A 7,160-nucleotide genomic window follows, 5' to 3' on the forward strand; every position below is an offset into this window, starting at 1 on the left:
ACTAAAGAATACTAAAAGATGATTTATTTTCTCTCTCACTGTTTCGTTAAATTATGCCTCATATTGACATACTGTACTTATCATACAAATGCAAATGAATTAGACCCAGTTGCCGCTAAAGAAAAAACAGAACAGTTCACATCACTGAACAAAAACTAATTTCCTTGCAATATTTCATTGATCGTTTAAAACTAATACATCCTCATATTTCTTATTACCTCCTTAAAAATTGTTTTCTAATCCCCAAGAAGACTTACTTTATACGTACTACTCCATTATGGCTTCTTTCATCTTTCCTACATAAAGCTGGTACTCTTTTTCGATCCAGTTTGGAAATGATCCTAAATATATGTTTTACCGATACTAGTTGGATTCAAACTTCTCTCCCAATTAAATTTGGTGATGTGGGCATTCGAAAACTTTCTGACATTTGTATACCTGCTTTTCTTTCTTCTGCCTTTGGGGTTTTCCATTGCATCAAATTGCTCTTTCCTATATACATTGATGCAGCGGAAATCTGTCATGTGCGTGATGCTCTGACTAGTTGGTATACTTCCTCACAAACCACTCATCCTCCTGCCCATCCTGCATTTCAAAAGCAGTGGGACGTTATTTTTTCCCAAAAAATTTTAGATAAACTCCTTTCTTCTTTCAAATTCGAACAAGACATTGCACCGATTAATGTTAAGAATAAATAAGAAGCAAGTATAATAGTAATTAAATTTGTTGGTTGATTGTATAATTTTGCTAGTGATCTCATAATTTCATTTTGTTTATTATAAATATTTTCGTGAATTATAAGTTCTATATTGTTAATTATTAAATCTGTATTAATAATTAGTGATGATATTAATATAATAGCTCTTCAAGAGAGTGAGTCTCGAGCTTGGTTACACGCATTACCATCTCCTCATATTGGCACTCTAATAGATAGTATATCCTTTAAAATCGCAATGGCTTTACGCCTTGTTGTAAACTCTGCCAGCCACACCAATGTATTTGCGGAGGAATTGCTGATATTTACGGCCATCATGCACTCAGCTGTGCGAGGAACAAGGGTCTCATTCCCAGACATACATCACTCAATGATATCATTAAAAGATCTCTGACTTCTTGTGGCATCCCATCTCTTTTGGAACCACCTGGTATTAATCACGCGGATGGTAATGGTCTCACCTTAATTCCATGATCTAGAGGAAAATCTTTAATTTGGGACTCCACTTGCGTTGACATTCTAGCTCCATCTCACTTACCGAATACGTCCAGAAGCGCAGCATCTCCTGCTGAATTAGCCGTGAAGAAGAAAGTCAATAAATATCCTCATCTTTTAGACAATTATATCTTTGTGCCCTTTGCTGTGGAGACCTTCAGTCCTTGGAGTCATGACGCTAAAGTTTTGGTATCTCAAATCGACCAAATTTTGATCTCCTTTACTGGTGATCATCGTTGCACTACTTATTTGCGTCAATGCTTAAGTATTGCCATTCAACACGGAAATGCAATGAGCGTTTTGGGTACTCTTCCCGAATCCAGCCCTTTGGACGAACTCTTTCTCCTGTAAAATTTATTATTCTGTGTGTAAATATTTGTGTTTAGTTTTATATATGTGTAATAAAATGATATTATAGGCACAAATTAAAATAATTCTGAACAAGAGAATCCAGCAAAGCAGAAGCTAGAAGGCAAGTTTCTGAGAATCACGAAAGTCAAAGAAATCTGTGATATAACAATTATCTGCTAAGCAAAAGAAAGGTTCTATTTGACAGGTCATCTCGTAGCTGCTAACTTTTTCTGCCAGAATGTTTTCGAAGATATGTGCAGTGTTTCCCTGACAAATATCTCAACTTAAAGTTCAGGTCTACCCATTCTTGGATTCGAAAAAGCTCTGCACAAAATTGGGAGTGATTTGTTGTAGGAACGAGTTCAGATGTATGTCTGGAGCCAATGCACTCTATTCTTTTGTACATGAAACTTAGTTGAAATGTATGGGGAATGTCTAATACTTCCGAAGATTATAATTACAATTCCGATGACATCAGAGGCAGAGCGATGTTTCTCTATGCTTAAATATATAAAAATGTTTCTTAGAAATTCAATGCTCCAAGAAAGACTCACAGCATTATCTATGTTAACCATAGAAAGAAAATTTATTTCTGAAGTCCCAAATTTCAACAAGAAAGTCGTAGACAAATTTGCAAAAAAGGGCAAAATGCGTGTGAATTTTCTATAAACATTGTCAGAACAATATTACATTTTATACTGTGCTACAAGTGAAACAGATCACTTTGTACAGAAACGTGTGAACTTTGTTATAAAACGCAATATAGTGAAAACAATATTATTCACGATGTGCTGCAATAGAAATTGTACACTTTATTTTGCTATTAATGGACTGATTAACTGCAATTTCTTGACTAACAAAATAATGTAAATCTATATATAACATATGTTAATAGTAGTACCTGTAATAATAATAATAATAATAATAATAATAATAATAATAATAATAATAATAATACTTACCGGTACTTACTTACTTACTGGCTTTTAAGGAACCCGAAGGTTCATTGCTGCCCTCACATAAGCCTGCCATCGGTCCCTATCCTGTGCAAGATTAATCCAGTCTCTATCATCATATTCCACCTCCCTCAAATCCATTGTAATATTATCCTCCCATCTACGTCTCGGCCTCCTCAAAGGTCTTTTTCCCTCCGGTCTCCCAACTCACACTATATATGCATTTCTGGATTCGCCCATACGTGCTACATGCCCTGCCCATCTCAAAGTCTGGATTTAATGTTCCTAATTATGTCAGATGAAGAATACAATGTGTGCAGTTCTGCATTGTGTAACTTTCTCCATTCTCCTGTAACTTCATCCCTCTTAGCCCCAAATATTTTCCTAAGCACCTTATAATAATAATAATAATAATAATAATAATAATAATAATAATGATAATCATAATAATAAATATTTCTGCACCACCATGATTATTTATCACCACACACCACTGGTTTCATAACAAAATTTTTTGCGTCATATTACCTTTTAACTATTTTAACATTCTCCATGAAGATCAACTGTACAATCTGCATCATATTTCTTTGGTGAGTGAATTTGCTGTAGAAGTGTTGGTCTTTCCTTAAGTAAATTATAGAAATCCACGCAAGATACATTTTTGAAATGACATTTTGTGATTAATATGGCTTTTATGGTTTTAACTGAAAACTGATTCCTTTTGTCAGACCAAATTCAATTTAACAATGAAAACACTCTTTCTGATGATGCATTTGTGCCAGGTATTCCTAACACAAAACTTACAGTCTGAATTTTTGTAAAACTGATGTACGGTATTTATCTTTCATAATAAAATAAAATAAATATTTTAACAATAATTTAGGGAAACAGGATGCCATTTTAAAAAAAGGGATATTTGGCATCCCGAGCACACTTTTTTCGGAACGGGGGACAAGAAGCTGAAAAGAGGACAATCCCGTTAAAAACAGGACATCTGGTCACCCTAGTCTATAGGCCCTCTTTCCACTCAGCTTTGATCAGATGCTCCGCTTTGTACACGATATATGGTGGTAAAGAATGCTCACTAGCTGATCCAGCAAATATAACTGAAATATTAGATCTTGTAGAGTCCACTACATGCTCTGGATGTCTGCATGTTTGGCGAACAATTACTTTTTCTTTTCCCTGGGTTATCACACATTTGTTTCATCACAGTTTATATGGCTTCGGATGGAACATTGCACAGAGATACTTCCAGCTCTGAAAAGTAGTTTTCAACTGATTCTCAGCCCACTGAAGCTCTGGCTAGTTTGATATTTTCGCTCAACCTCACTTTTAGTTGATTAGATTGCCTCTTTAAAAAGGATTTCACCCAGTCAACACCAGCCATGTTATTTTTCAATCTGGATTGTTTCATGCCTATCTTAGCAAGGTATTACTGTAACTAATATTCTGACGTCGAATTTGGACAAAGGAAATCCCCAATCAGCAGTTACAAGCAATGAATGTGTCATTATTTCTTCATCTTCTGATGAACGTGCACAAGGACGACCATATTTATTCATATGTTTATTGGCCAATTTCCGGGAAATTGTGCTCTTTGATACACCATACTTTTCCGCAGCTTTCCTCAATGACATTTCTATGTTTTTCACAGCATCCAATGCACGTTCCAATTGGCATCAGAATAATCATGGTATCTTTGGGCTCCTGTCTCATGCAAATATTGCCGTGGCATGATGATAAATCTGAAATAAAGTTTAAATGTAAACTTTGTTTCCTACAAAGATATAATTTATCTCTAATTAGGTATTATATATGTGTTTGTAATTTTAATTGCAATTACAACTTGTAATTTTTTTTTTTACTAATTAATACCGGTATTTCTTGTAATTTGAATTAGAACAGCTAGGTAACTAGTAATTTTAATAAACTTATCATGTTTTTGGCTTGTCCTATATCATTAATCTACAGGACCAAATAATAATAATAATAATAATAATAATAATAATAATAATAATAATTCAGTGTAACTTGGGACACTGTTCCAAGTAACCCCAAAATGACGATTCAAAGTTCTAGTGAATTTTCTCGGCAGAAGTTGGCAATACTGAAATAAGCCAATACGTGAAACATGAGCTGCCTCACAATTACAGACGTGCTCACAACAACCTACTGTAGTCACCTCTTACTTAAATAATAACTTTTTCACATCTTACAGTAGTTCATTTATCGACTTTGATATATTTCATTCACAGTTTTGCATGTCCCTTTTTATTACACCGTGTGGCACAAAAGTCAGTTGCCAATTAGGAAACATTGCTATTTGTAAATCTGAAATAATTATTGTACAAAGTAACATAATGTGTTCTCTCCAATATATTTGTAATCTGTGTGACCTTTTTCTTTTGTACTGTTAGTTGACAGTACATATTCCCTTTCTGTACTGCTACAATTCTGTATCTTTTGTCCCTAATTTACTACTGACGGACAGCATTCAATAAACGTGTTTGTGAAGATGACAGCCAGTCCTAAAAGCTCAGTGCACTATATGGCTCGAGAAAGAGGTATTCATGTTGACTCATCCATGATAAATAGTGGACTTTTCCTTTCATCCCTTTTTCTTACAGTTGACTGTTGTGTACTTTATTTAAATGTTCTTGTATTACAGGATCATAATGTTTTTAAATGTTACAAAGTTATCCATTTCATTGTGAATGTCCAGGTTATATAAAATTTAGTTGTTTCAGTGTGTTTTTAGCAAAATCTTTGAATTCAACAGAATATTGAAATCTGCATGTTTTTACCCCTACAAATTACAGCACTTACACACAATGCAAGAAGAGGATCCACTCAAGAGGCGATCATATTGCAACTGGATCACACAGTGTTTGCATACTGATTCATCCTTCCTTCAGTGACGAATGCTTATTCTTTCTGAATGGACATGTTCCTACACAAAATGCATGATACTGGTCAATGGTGGTTCCTCGGGGAGGGAAGGGAGGAACATCGTCCTCACATTTTTCTCCTTTCGAAAGTAAATACCAAATGAAATATATGCCTTGAAATTCGAGGAAGGTTCGATAATTTTTAAGTTCACAGCTATAAGAAAACCCCGGTTGATCGATTTTTAAATGACGCGCACTAATGTGCTGCTAGAAAAATGCTGGACAGGCTGTAATGGAATTGCTATATGGATAAGAATGTGGTTTCAACAAGATAGGGCCACAGCACATTATGCTCTCAACTAAATGAGATGTTCGGTGTGCACTGGGTTGGACAGGTGGCCCTATCATGGCCATCACGATCACCAGACCTCACACACCTTCATTCCTTTCTTTGGGAATTTGTGAAACAGCACGTTTTTCAGACAGAGTTTACATCTATAGATGACTTGAAACAAAGGATCATCCATGTTATCCAGCACATCCCACTGCAACACTTTTAAGCATGACAGAAGAATATCAGAATCGAGCGAGGCACTGTCTTCAAGTAAATGAAGCACATTTTGAACATTTGCGGTAGTGAACATACTGTATACAATTGTATTTCCAATTAGAATAATGTTTCCCATTTATCAACTGACTTCTGTGTCAAAAGGTATATCAGCCAAGTTTGATAGAATGAAATATAAATGTGTAGTAAGGTAAGAGGTGACTACAGTAGGTTGTTGTGAGCAAGTCTGTAATTGAATAATTTCGAGGGAAAAATTGTTCTGGGGCCGGGTATCGAACCCGGGACCTTTGGTTAAACGTACCAACGCTCTCCCACTGAGCTACCCGGGAACTCTACCCGACACCGGTCCAATTTTTCCCTCCATATCCACAGACCTCAAAGTGGGCTGACAACCGTCAAGCAACCAACATTTGAGTGCACACTAACTCTGTGTGACTTTAAATTGTGGTTTTCTGTTACGTACAGTGACGTGTATTATGCAAATTAAGCTTTCAGGAATAACTCCCTGTAAAGTTAATTTGAATAATTTCGAGGGAAAAATTGTTCCGGGGCCGGGTATCGAACCCGGGACCTTTGGTTAAACGTACCAACGCTCTCCCACTGAGCTACCCGGGAACTCTACCCGACACGGGTCCAATTTTTCCCTCCATATCCACAGACCTCAAAGTGGGCTGACAACTGTCAAGCAACCAACATTTGAGTGCACACTAACTCTGTGTGACTTTAAATTGTGGTTTTCTGTTACGTACAGTGACGTGTATTATGCAAATTAAGCTTTCAGGAATAACTCCCTGTAAAGTTAATTTGAATAATTTCGAGGGAAAAATTGTTCCGGGGCCGGGTATCGAACCCGGGACCTTTGGTTAAACGTACCAACGGTAGCTCAATGGGAGAGCGTTGGTACGTTTAACCAAAGGTCCCGGGTTCGATACCCGGCCCCGGAACAATTTTTCCCTTGAAATTATTCAAATTAACTTTACAGGGAGTTATTCCTGAAAGCTTAATTTGCATAATACCCGTCACTGTACGTAACAGAAAACCACAATTTAAAGTCACACAGAGTTAGTGTGCACTCAAATGTTGGTTGCTTGACGGTTGTCAGCCCACTTTGAGGCCTGTGGATATGGAGGGAAAAATTGGACCGGTGTCGGGTAGAGTTCCCGGATAGCTCAGTGGGAGAGCGT

The sequence above is a fragment of the Periplaneta americana genome, chromosome 17, assembly GCF_040183065.1.
Source record: "Periplaneta americana isolate PAMFEO1 chromosome 17, P.americana_PAMFEO1_priV1, whole genome shotgun sequence".
NCBI classification, from domain to species: domain Eukaryota; kingdom Metazoa; phylum Arthropoda; class Insecta; order Blattodea; family Blattidae; genus Periplaneta; species Periplaneta americana.